A 13,897-nucleotide genomic window follows, 5' to 3' on the forward strand; every position below is an offset into this window, starting at 1 on the left:
GCACAGCCCACAACAGGAAACAATCTATCGATCTGAAGCAGTGTGGGGGTCATAGCACTTCCCAGACCACCCTGAACAATTAGCATCCACACATTTTTGTTAGCTGGCCAAGCATTACTTCAATTCTGAGCCTAAAAGCATGCTAGGACACAAAAAGCCCTTTATAATTAGCACTTTATCCTATTCAATATTCATATATCACATGGAAAATGAAAAGTATCTTGAAAACAGTCAATTATGTTGAATGTCCTCTGTTAGAGGTGGTTGTCGGCAATAACATTGCAGTTTCCATTCCAGGTGAACTTGAATTGCCTTGCAATTTCATGATTGAATTCAATCACTTATAAAACATAACTACTCAGAGGAAAATTGCTGGAGCTATTTCTCACAGCACTTATGAATGGATTGTCTCTACCTTTTTTATAAACACAAATAACTCTTCAAACAAGCTTAGATTTTAAAATATAATCACCTAATTGGAATGCTTGTTATTAGCAAGAACCATAATATTACTGCAGTCAGTCATAAATAGCCCCTTATGATAGGAGCTATTGTTCCATAGGTGGTAAGGTCTGTTTTTTTTTTTTTTTTTTAGGTAAACAAGGGAAATAAATATTGACAGTCATTATACACAGAGGAAAAAAAAATCTACAATAGAAATCCTGAGGTAGCGGGAAAAGGAACAAGAACTGTGATTGAACTTTCACATAGAGACATACCAAAAAGGTAGATATACTAGTTTGGAAAGTCAACAGCTGAGACAGACTATGATCAAAGAGAAAATTTAAAAAGTAGTGAAAAAGAGATAAAAAATGATAGCCCATCATAATTCACTAAATTAAAAATGCCCCAATAAGAGTTTCTTCTGAACCTTGATAAACTTTCTCCTTTATCTCCTTGATAAACTTTCAGGACAACCTAAAAGTCTAATAATAATAGCAAAGCACTTTTATAGCATTTGTTCTGTGCAAGCACTTTACACACAATAACTTATGAACTCCCCATCAGCATTCTCTGGATGTTACATTCTATTCTATAGATGAAGACACTGTCAGCAAGAGATTAAGTAACTTGCTTCCAATCACACAGCAGCAAAGCCAGGGTATGAACTCTGGAAGGGCTGGTTCCAGGATCACATAATTACTATTCTGCTGTTCTATCTCCTACAGAAAATGAGGGAAGATGATGCTCTACTCATCTACAAATGTCCCACCCAACCCAGAATCATAAAATTAGTAGCAAAAGGGCTTTACACAGAAGATAGAGTTATGTTAGAATTGAAAGTGACCTGGAATCCAGCCCCTCAACTGTATACATTTAAATACAGAGTCTTAAATTTAGTGGTTGTAGACCAAGGGCTCTTGGGCACCTCAGTGACCACTCTCCCCATCCTCAGGGCATTCACATTCTAATAAGTTTCTGACTCCACCTCAGGAGCAGACTTGGATGCGGGAGGAGGGCCATCGACTAAAAGGAGCCCTGAGGCGCAGTAATGCTATCTGACATCTGATGGCTGGCTCTTTGTAGGAAACAAAGTTATTTTCCTTTGTTACTAAAGCTAAACGTCATGATTATTCTGTGCACAGGTATCATCACCCCGTTTTTATAGATGAAGAAATCAATGTTGGAAGGAATGTTGTAACTTCTGAAGGACATATAACTTCATATATAACTTCTGGGATATATAAATAGGAAGTTATAGAGTCAGGACTTAACCTCAAGTTTACCGACTGTGAAGTCTAGAAGTGATGGCTGATTACCTGAGAACAAAGGAGGGAACATAAAGCTGAAATAATAGTTACAATAAAAGACTCAGAGACCAAATTATGATCTTTAATCATTAAGGAACAAGCTTTCTTCATTTTACGTCATGCAGGTGATACATTTCTAAAAGCGTCTTAATTAAAAATATTACATTTATAATATGGAATAAACATTTGGAAATTTTATTTATGCCAAATATAATGCCCAATTCGTAAGATGTTACTGTGTTTTGTGTCACTTTAGAAGGTGGAAGGTAAATAAATGGAATTCATTATCTAGGGGAGTTAAAAGCAGTTTGTGTAAGTTTAGTGATAATAAATTCTTGGCAGTATACTAGAAAAATGTTTTCAAGCTCATGTCAGTGATAGCAGTAATATTCTGCCATGAAACATTTATCCATCATGGCTGTGTTTAAAACAGAGTACTAGGAAGACTGAGCAGTGACCTAGGTTTTGTTACGTTTCTTCTAGGTTTATGCTACTGATAATTTTTTGGTTCAAAGAAAGTTAGACTGTGTAGCCGACATGTCAGCTGGACATTTGTTGTGTGACAAAGACAAGTTAGTAAAACATTCTGTGCCTGAGAGCTTCCATCTGTTCAGTGCCATGGAAATAAGCAAGTTGTACCCAATATTGAAGCATAGGGTGACTCATCATTAACTAAGATTATATTAGTCATATAGTAACATAGTAAATACTCAATTGTAATGTTATTGTTATATTTGTATTAGTATTATTTACAATAACATCTGGTGCCACCCTTCACATGATAAAGCAAAATGGTATCTAGAACCCTTCATTCTAAGAAATTATTCAGTAGCTCTAAGTTTTTGTTTTTTCTTGGGTCTATTTCTCAATTCTGGGACTGAACAATATGTTTTACCACTTCAAGCTTTCATTTAAAAATCTCTAACTAGGGTTAATATTTGTTCCAGTTTCAAAAAATTATTTTGAGAGATTGCTGATGTATGTTAATCGATCAATAAAGGACAAAATTATGATTATTAATAGTTATTGTATACTTCCTGCTGCTGCTGCTGCTAAGTCACTTCAGTCGTGTCCGACTCTGTGCGACCCCAGAGACGGCAGCCAACCAGGCTCCCCTGTCCCTGGGATTCTCCAGGCAAGAACACTGGAGTGGTCTGCCATTTCCTGCTCCAATGCATGAAAGTGAAAAGTGAAAGTGAAGTCACTCAGTCGTGTCCAACCTTCAGCGACCCCATGGACTGCAGCTCACCAGGCTCCTCCATCCATGGAATTTTCCAGGCAGGAGTACTGGAGTGGGGTGCCATTGCATACTTCCTAGTGAGGCTTTATTCTAGAATCTTAAGGAATGAGGGTTCTGTTGCTATACTTCTTCAGTTTGAATTCCTTTTCTGACTCCTGTTAGCTATATGACCTTGGGCACAGCGTATAGTCAGTTTATGCCTCAGTTTCTTCATGCACAAAAGGGGGAAAATAATAGGACTTGACAAAGAACTATCAAGAGGTTGAAATGAAATAATGTGCAAAGAGCATTTAAAACTAAAGCCTAGCAGATAGTGTTTAAAATATTATTATATCGCTTAATTATTAAAGAGTCTTTTGGGATGAGCATTATTTTGTCCATTTTAGATGGCTAAATTGAGGTATAGGGTCATTGAAAAACTCATCCAAGAACACACAGCAAGGGTAATTCCATCAGTTGTCAAAGCCTTTGCCCCAAAATTTGCACCCAGTTTTTTTTTTTTTTTTTTTTGCAGAGATTCAGTGCTGAGCAATTGTTGATCATGGGATCCACCAGAAATCACAGCTTCCTTGGGGAGATTTTATCCTCTTCCAGTTGGGTACTGACTAGAGAATAAGGACCATTTTTTTTTGGAATGGAATTTGAGGCAATAGCTTAGCTTTATTGCTTGTCATTTCCTCCTACATACCTTATGACCTAATATCTAGGATAATTTACTATTGCGTGGACAAAGCCTGCATTATCAAGTTTAATCCTTTTGCTTACATTATCTCCTTTACATCTATCTGCCTTTCTTCCTCCTCAATCTCTCTCTTTTTCTTGAAGGCTCAGCTCAGAGGGTTTCACAGAGAAGAAGCTTCCTCACATTTCCATATAGCATGTGAACTGTCTGCTGTCAGCTCTGATGGTGGTGTATGTCATTGACCTGCTTGAATAGCTGTCATTTCTTCTGTAATATGAACATTTTGAGACAAGAGATCTGTGTTAGTTATTGTGCTACCACTAATGCCTAGCATGGTTCTGGACATTAGCCACAGTTCCTTCTCTCATTCACTTAGTATTTACTGAGTGCCTCTTTGAAGCCAAGAACTGTTCAAGGTCTTGTGGAAAAGTGAATGAATTAAAAAAGACAAAAATCCTTGCTTCCATGGACCTTAATCTCTAGTGAGTCACAAACAGGACATCGGAACAGAACTGTCAACTGAGCAGATGGATATATAGGTCTGGGGGTGAGAAATGAATTCTGAGCTGAAGATGTATATATCAGAGTCATCGCCATGCAAGTCGTATTTAAGACCATAAGTTCAATGGGATCACTAAGAAAATGAATGCTGGTAGAGAAGAGTACTTCTTTCTTTTAATCATTGAAAGAATACACAAAGGAATCAGAATTTCAAGAGAGTAGGCAAGCCTAGGACAAGACTAGCCCAGAAATGATCTAGTTTTTAAGAATTACTTTTGATGGAGGGGGTGGTATTCCCTCCTGGGAGCATCTCTTGGAGCTTCCCACTCATGTTCATCAAAGAATAAAGTAACTGAGTTGTATGTATGTTACATGTAATATTCACGGAACACAGACCCAGTTTCGTGAATGGTCCTCACATATTTTCCATGTTTTAAAGCATTTACTCATGGTAAAGAGGTGTCTCTCTTTGAGTCTATTTTTCCTCAGCAGCCAAAGACAGCTTGGATGTAATCATGACTCTTAACTGAAGGTGCTAAAACTCATCTTAAGGGAACTGAGATGTAGCAATTTTGGCAAAAATCATAGAATGTCCCATTGCATCACCAAGTGGGAAAAGAGCTGGATGTGACCTCAGAGAACCAGGGAAGAAAGCTATGGAGCAACAATGATTGGGGTCTTGTTGCACAGGCTCTGCTCCATCTTTCCCCCTAGAGTTTAAGTTCCTGATGGATAGGCTCTATATTTGGCTTGTTCTTAGTTGCACCCTCAGCACCTATGATAATGCCTGCCATGCGATAGGTACTTGTAAAGGTTTGCCACAATGACTAAATGACCTGGGCTTGAGTTTCAGCTTGGCTGCTTAGTAGCTATAGAATTTGGGGCGAGTCACTTAAAATCTCAAACCCTCAGTCTTCTCATCTGTGAAATGGAGATAATAATAGCACCAAACAAAAACTCTGAAGATTAACTGGAATAATATACGAATTTTGCACAACGTATGATGTATGATAAAAATCCGCATTCATGCTTTTTGCTATGATGATGATGATTTTGCCATTGATTCCTCTAACAATCTGCTTATGTAAAACATTAACTAGTTTTACATGTCATTGAGATAAATTAAATTTTTATTTAATATATTTTTATTACCTCCAGGAACACTCACTGGAGAATGAATATCTACCACCAAGCAGAGTCAAAGTATACTACAAGTTACTTCGAATTGTTTTTCTACCCAAAGTCTCAAATGAGAGTGTTTTGCAAAAAGGTGAATAAAGTTTTCCCTGTTAGCACATCTCCAGAGCTTGTTTTTCTGTTATTCTTTTTTTTTTTTCCCCTGAAAGCTTACAAGCAAGGATGGTCATCACACTTGCTGCTCTATATCCCCTAGCAAGAAAGCAATTTGAAACTAGGAAAGTTAAACTTTAACTTATAATCTAGACAGATAACACAGTAATGCTCTATATTTTATAGACCTGGTGGAGTGTAAAATTGAGTCTGCTTGAGGTGTTAGGCTCCCATTTTAGTGTCTAAAGGGAACCAGCAGAAGCCAGACTGGACTCATGTTCAGCCCAAGTATTACTTCTAGGTCAGTGCAAATGGAAAATAGGTATTATGACTCCTAATAGAAACTGCATAAGTGGCCAATCATGAAGTAATTAATTACAAAAAGAGAAACAAACAGAGAAGACTTTTGTTTATCTAAACTTCTCTGCAGCTTCTTGTAAGTAATCATCACTCTACCCCTTTTGGAACAGATTAACAGCAAGGAAAATCATGGAAAGATCAAGTAGAAAGTAAAAGATTTCATCATATAGGTAATTTGAAAAAAATACATCAACCAACAATAAAGGTTTTATTCAATAATGGTTTGTGTTCTTCAGACACTTTAAGCTAATGTGTCTGAAATAAAAGTATCATCATCTTTTCTTAACCTGCTTTCCTGACCTTCTCTGTTTCTTATCTTGCTTGCTGCTGCTGCTGCTGCTGCTGCTGCTAAGTCGCTTCAGCCGTGTCCGACTCTGTGTGACCCCATAGACTGCAGCCCACCAGGCTCCCCCATCCCTGGGATTCTCCAGGCAAGAACATTGGAGTGGGTTGCCATTTCCTCTTCCAATGCATGAAAGTGAAAAGTGAAAGTGAAGTCGCTCAGTCGTGCCCAAATTCGTGACCCCATGGACTGCAGCCTACCAGGCTCCTCCATCCATGGGGGTTTCCAGGCAAGAGTACTGGAGTGGGTTGCCGTTGCCAACTGCCACCATTATTCTTTTGGCAGAATTGTTTTGTCCCTTTGCTATTTTTCACTTAATACCACCAATTGTTTCCCAATGTTTCCAGCTACACCTTCAAATCCTTCCCTTCCCGCACCACTGTTGCTTTTTGTGGAAGCCCTTTTTCTCCCCTGTAGGTCTGGTGGTAGGGATTCTAAGCTTTGGCATTCACCCTGTCCAAGGTCAAATCCTTGTTTTGAAACTTGGTGATTGTGAGATCTTAGTTTAGAGATTTAAATTTTTGTTTAGTTCTCTCATCTAAGTGGGAATTTTAATTGTGCTTTCCTTATAGGTTTGTAGGATACATTTATAATACTTGTTTAGGCTTAGAATATTGTTGTGCTCAGTAAGAATTAGCTGTTTATATTGCTTCTTGCATAAGCTTTTTAAGCAGTTTCCCAGCTGATCTCCCCCCCCCCCCTTTTTTTTTAATCTCCCTCAACAATTTACCTGTTTTCTGATTTATTTTTTGTCCTTTTCTCACTCCAATGTTTGGTTGGCTCCTTGATTAAGAAACTAATACCCAGCTAGCTCTTGCTGACAGTTTTGAGACCTTATCTGTGTCTTGTCTTCAAATGTTGCTTTGATCCTTTGCTACTCTTTAACTTCAAGTTCACCATCGACCCTTCTGAAGTTAGACTTGTGTTCAGCTCCTTTGACTATTGGCTGGCTTTAGCCATCTCAAAATCTCATCAAGACAAAGAGTCGTACCCTACCTTGATCTAGCAATCCCACTTCTGGGTGTGTATCCAAAAGAAATGAAAATAGGGTCTCCCATGTTCAATGCAGCATAACTAAGACATGGAAACTACTGAAGTGTCCATCAATGGATAAAGAAGTGAAGTAAGTCAGAATGAGAAAAACAAATGTTACAAATTAACACATATATATGGAATCTAGAAAGATGATACTGATGAACCTATATGCAGGGTAACAATGGAAACAGAAACAGGGAAAAGACTTGTGGACACAGTGGGGGAAGGAGAGGATGGGACAAATTGCGAGAGTAGCATTAAACACATAGGTTGCCATATGTAGCAAGCCAATGGGAATTTGTTGTGTGACACAGGGAGCTCAAATCCAGTAGTCTGTGACAATGTAGAGGGCTGAGATAGAGGGAGCCAGCTGGGAGGGAGATTCAAGAGGCAGAGAACATATGTATACCTATGGCTGATTCATGCTGATGTATGGCAGAAACCAACACAATATTGTAAAGCAATTATGTCCAATTAAAAAAAAACACATTTAAAATTAAAAAGTAAAAATAATAAAAAAGATTATATATACATATTTTTTTTTCAAGGAAATATTCTTGATCCATGAGAAAAAAAGGAAACCCTGCCATTTGTGGCAATATAAGTGAAATAAGCCAGGAAGAGAAAGACAAATATTACGCAGTACCACTTATACATGGTAATATGAGAAAGAGTCAAACATAGAAACGGAGCAGAGAAAGGTGGTTTCCAGGGTCTAGGGGATAGGGGAAATAGGGAGAGGTTGTTTAAAGGGTACAAACGTTCAACTATAAGATGAATGAAGTCTGAGGAGCTAGTGTAAAACATGGTTATTATAGGTGATAACACTGTATTGTATAATTGAAATTTTCTGAGAAAGTATAACTTAAATAGTCTCACCAAACAGAAGATACCTGTGTTAGGTGACGGATGTGCTGATTAATTAAATGGGAGGAGGGGAATCCTCTTACAAAGTTTACAAATATCAAATTACCATGATGTACACTTAGAATGTCTTACAACTTTATATGTTCAACTATAACTCAACAAAGCTAAAATAAAAAATAAATAAAAACCTTGACTGGCTCTCTCCATTTCCTCCCTTTATTTGCGGAGTAAAAATCCAGCCTGGTGTTGGCTGTACGGACCTTCAAGCTCTGGTCCCAGCTCATCTTTTCTGGCTGCTTCTTTTCCCTAGGTCTCATTCCTCTATCTTACTGTTGGTCTTTTCAAGTGCTAGAATATTCCTCCAGCTTTTTTTCCTCCAGTGAAATAGTTCTTCTCCAAAGAGCGCTACTAAAATATCACCTCTCTGTGAAAAGCACCTGGGGGATATTCACACTCACCTCTGTGGGTGAAGGAAGCCATTGTGAACATCACAAGTAGTGACAGAATAAGAGCATTTGCAGCCAGCACATTACTAGTCAGTCACCGTTGTCAAAACTTCACATGCTCATTTAATCTTTTGATCAAGTGTGAATATTCACTATTATTACCTCCACCTTGAAGATGGGAGTATAAAACTTATAAAGGGTAAGCAACTTACTTAAGGTTTCTCTAGCTAGTCAGTCACTGAACCAGGATTTTAACCAAATCAGGTGGTCCCAGAGTTATCATTAACTTCTTGACTCTAAAGCACTCCCTAGTATTGCTTCTCGTAGCATTTCACTTGTGTTCGTAGTGTCCGGGTGATTTTTATACATGTTTATTTATTGCTTTACATTGTCAGCTTTCAGTGTTCCCCTGTTCCTGGCACTATTACTGTTCAGTTAGTGCTCCTTAAATGTCTGCCACATCTAAGGGAAATCTAAACCTGCTAACAGGAAATAGTTGCCGTGAGAATTCTGTCTCTAGCTCTCCTGTATCAAGACTCATTCACAATTTGATGAAGACTTCAGTTGATAAAAGATGAACCAGAAAAAGGAATGCATATCTTCCTATGTCACTAAATACCTATGTAATTTTAGATAAGCCACTTACTCTCCCCATTTTTGTTTGTTCAATGGAGACTTTAACTCTTAAAATCTGTCATTCTCCCAGGAGTTCTGTGAGGGTGAAATAAGATACCCAAGAGGAAGAATTCTAAGACCTGTAAAAGGCCATGCAAAGAGAAAGGACACATTCTAATCAGTAAAACACATTGTTTACAGTAAGTAAATGATGTGTGTGTGTGTGTGTGTGTGTGTGTGTGTGCACATGCTCAGTTGCTAAGTTGTCTCCAACTCTTTGCAACCCAATGGTCTCTGGCCCACCAGGCTCCTCTGTCCATGGGATTTTCCAGGCAAGAATGCTGGAGTCGGTTGCCATACCCTTCTTTAGGGTATCTTTCTGACCCAGGGATCGAACCTGTGTCTCGTGTCTCCTGCTTGGCAGGTGAATTCTTTACCACTGAGCCACCTGGAAAACCCCTAAATGATGGTGCCAATTCATCTTAGTTCTTAGTAAGTGAAGTTTCTAACTTTTCCCACTTCCTATTTCTCATTGGCAATGAAGTGTCCTGAAAGAGGAAATTTTTGTGCTAGTTTTGAACATCCACCATTTGTCAAGACAGAAGAGAATCACTGACTCCCACAGCTCTGGAAGGAGACTTGAGACACAACCTGTGCTTCTCATTTGTAGATGATGAGATTGTTGTTCAGAGAGGGAACAACTCATGTGAGGGGCTACCACATCTTTCTGGACAATATGGACTACACAAGTGTGTCCTAGATAGATTAGATAAGTGGAAAAAAAAGACTCTCTCTCTTTTTTTGGGTAAAACTGAACGAAACAATGAACACAACTAGAGAGCTGGCAAAGCGCAAAGGCTGCGGAGCCTCATTTCTGGAGTCAACCTCTCGCTCTTCCCCCACACTTACTAGGATGATTTTGGTGAGTTAATTAACCTCTCATCCCTTAGTTTCGTAGTCTGTAAAACTGAAATAGTAGAGTGTCCATCTTTCAGGATTATTTTTAGGATACGATGAGTTAAACTGTGCAAAATTCTTAGACCTGCACCAACCACAGAGTAAGCCCTAGATGCTTGTTAAATAAATAAAAACAACATATGAGAATTTAGCATTTTTGGAATTTGTACATATTATGAAATTGAAGGACTGTGTTTTCCACTTGCAAATTAAGTTTACAAAACTTCGTGAGTTGTGTTTCTGTTCTTCCAAAGATTTTCCTGAGTACATGCCCAGGCAGAGCTTTAGCTAAGTCACCAGGAGTGACCATGAGATTAATTGTCAGAAGGTTAAATTTTTTTTTCAATTTCCTGGAGGTTACTGTTGTATTTTTAATTGGCAGTATGTTGGCAGTTCAAGTTACTTTTGAAAACAAATTCTCCAACAGCCACTGCTGATGGTTTCTCTGCCAAAAAAGGGTATCTAAAACTTTTCATGATCAATAGGCTACCAGGAATAATGAATACACTGAAATGTTGTGTTGTGTTGGATACTAAGAAACTGGTTAAGTTAGGGAATTATGTTTTGCAATTACACAAGGTAAATGCTGATGGTGGCTTATAAATAGCCCTGTTACATTTGCCCTCTTGCTCAAATCCACAGTGAAAACCCCTGGATGAAGTTTAATTTACTGAATCAATTATTTTGATTGAATAAGGGCACTGAGATTTTATTGGGTAGATGTTATTATGAAGTAAATTTAAATGAAAACATGCATATAAACACACAATCAAGTGCTCAATATTTTATCTTTTATATTAGTTCTTAACTATTATCTAGTAAGCTTTTCGTCACCATAATGTCTTTCGAATAAATAGGGAAGTGATTACTTTAGGAAAAATTAACTGGGGCATAGAAAGAGAAAGTGAATGATTTGGAATTATCTAAGGAAAAGATAACAACTACAGACTTGACAGCATTTATTTTTCAAAGAAAAAGTATCTGTGCTCACATAGAGTATAGTAGCTAGGGATTTCTTTTTATTTTTAATGCAAGTATAGTTGTTACAATATTATACTGGTTTTAGGGATACAAGAGAGTGATTTGATATTTTTGTAGATTATATTTCATACAAGTTATTACAAAATATTGGCTATATTCCTTGTGTTCTACATTACATCTTTTACTATAATTTATTTTAAACCTAGAGTTTGTATCTTTGGTTCTTTTCCCCATCATCCCCTCTCCATACCCCTCTCACCACTAGTTTGCTCTCTGTATCTATGAGTCTGCTTCTATTTTGTTGCATTTTGTTTCTGTTTGTTTATTTGTTTTAATTTTTAGATTCCACATATAAATGAAAAAAGAGCATTTTTCATTCAGACAGAAAGACTGACTGACTTATTTCACTAAATATAATGTTCTCCAGGTCCACGCTTGTTGTTGTTGCAAATGGCAAAGTTTCACTCTTTTTCAATGGCTGAGTAATATTCCTCTGTGTGTGTGTGTGTGTGTGTGTGTGTGTGTGTGTGTGTGTGTGTACACCACATTTTGTTTATTCATTCATCTGTTGATGGACACTTAGGTTGGTTCCATGTTTTGGCTGTTGCTAATATTGCTGCTTGACAGCCCTAGCACAAGAGATAAAAAGAAGTTAATTTAAAAGATATTTCAGAGAGAAATTGACCAGAGTTTAGTGGCCATTAGATGGGGGCTGGGAGCAGAAAGTAAGGGGCCAATCATTCTAACTTCAGCAGCCTGGCAGCTAGAGATACCAATGAATAAATGATGGTGATCATACCAGTACATTTGGTGGGTGGTTTGATCTATATCCTGGCTTGGGTGTTCAAAGAGCAGTGGGCAACTGGCCAGCTTAGGGGACAGCTAATCCTTAACTCATGGTCCAGGTGTCATCAGCCACAGTTCTTATTCATTTCTCACTTTGATTTGAGAGTTATTAGAGTCAGACAGAAGACATTCTAACTCTTAAATTAACTCTCAGTAGATCACATCTATCACTCTTGATCAACGAGTCAGGCTGCCCCACGGGAGGCCCCTGTGTGCTTCTGTCACTTCCTTCTTAAAGCCTTATTTGTTATTCCCCAGCATCTTTCCAAGGGAGTTGGACTGATTTTTGTCTGACAGTCTTCTCAAACATCAAATTCAAGATGTGTGCTTAACTTAACAAGATTGGGACTTACTAATTTTACCTTTTGTTAAAAATGAGTAATACATTTGTTTTGCAGAAAATGTAATAATGTCTATCGTTTTTTATGCAGAAAACCTTAGTCATGTGCTACTTCTTTTAATGCTGTCATTTGAGGCACAAGCAGCAGAACTAATATTTCAAGTCTGCATTTAATAAATGCCTATAAAATACATACAGTTTCTAAATATTGAGGATATTTAGTCTATGTTAAAAAACACTCGAGAGGTAATATGTAATGTGTTTAAATATTTGAAAGACTAACTCAAAAAACAATTTTCTAATATACATGAGGAAGCTTGCATTCATGTAATTTAACTCTTTTATCCAGTAATTTCAAATCTGGGACAAAATAATCTAAATTTGTAGAAAATAATCTAAATGTGTAGATATATACACAGAGATATTTATCTCAGTGCCATTTATATTATAAGTAAAAAAAAGTAAAAAGGGAAAACCTAAATATTTAAAAGCCAGGGAATACAGTCAAATACGATATGCTGTAACTATATAATGTAATATTATGATCGCCATTAAAATGATATTTACATTTTAATAATAAGGTTAGTACATATGAAAGTATGCAATGTAAGAAAAGGATAAATATTTGGTATGGTTGCAATTATTAATGAATGCACATCTATTAAAAATGATGTCACTTATTATTTGTTGTTACCTCAAGGTAATGGAGGAGGAAATGGTAGCCCACTTAAGTATTCTTGCCTGGAAAATTCCAGGGACAGAGGAACATGGCAGGCTACAGTGCATGGGGTCACAGAGTCAGCCATGACTAAACAACTGAGCATGCACTTCAAGATAAAGAAAACATTTTGTTTTTCTTTTTTTATTTGCATAATACTGATAAATCTTACATTCGTGCCAAAGGAATGAAAACCCTTTCTTTTCTGCCTTCCTGAGAACATAAAATGAAGTTTAGAATGAGTACTGGCCTCTTCCCTGGTGGCTCAGTGGTAAAGAATCCTCCTGCCAATGTAGGAGATGCAGGTTAGATCCCTAGGTCCTGAAGATCCCCTGGAGGAGGAAATGGCAACCCACTCCAGTGTTCTTACCTGGAAAATCCCATGGACAGAGGAGCCTGGCAGCCTACAGTCCATGGGGCTGCAAAGAGTCAGACATGACTGAGTGACAATGTTGACTGAAAAGTGAAAGTGAAAGTTGCTCAGTTGTATCTGACTCTTTGTGACCCCATGGACTATACCATCCACGGAATTCTGCAGGCCAGAATACTGGAGTGGGTAGCCTTTCCCTTCTCCAGAGATCTTCCCAACCCAGGGATCGGGCCCAGGTCTCCCGCATTGCAGGCGGATTCTTTATCAGCTGAGCCACAAGAGAAGCCCAAGAATACTGGAGTGAATAGCCTATCCCTTCTCCAGAGGATGTTCCTGACCCAGGAATCAAACTGGGGTCTCCTGGATTGTAGGCAGATTCTTTACCAACTGAGCTATTAGGGAAGTCCACAATATTGATTGGCCTCTTATTAAAGTAACTTTCAGCTCTCTAGCTTTGAAGCTGCACGGGATCTGGTGGAGAATATTTCTGCCGCCTCTGTACTGGTGATTCAAGCCCGGAACTCTCTCAGTCAAGTCAGACTTCATCAAGGGGCT

The 13,897-nt window shown here is 38.0% G+C and overlaps 1 protein-coding gene across 2 annotated transcripts in view; it reads right to left on the minus strand.

Annotated features, from left to right (window-relative positions):
- The window catches only part of KCNIP4 (potassium voltage-gated channel interacting protein 4), a 242,555-nt gene that overhangs the window by 119,692 nt on the left and 108,966 nt on the right, over nt 1–13,897 (minus strand). The window lies entirely within an intron of this gene.

Source organism: Capricornis sumatraensis, chromosome 7, assembly GCF_032405125.1.
Source record: "Capricornis sumatraensis isolate serow.1 chromosome 7, serow.2, whole genome shotgun sequence".
Lineage (NCBI taxonomy): Eukaryota > Metazoa > Chordata > Mammalia > Artiodactyla > Bovidae > Capricornis > Capricornis sumatraensis.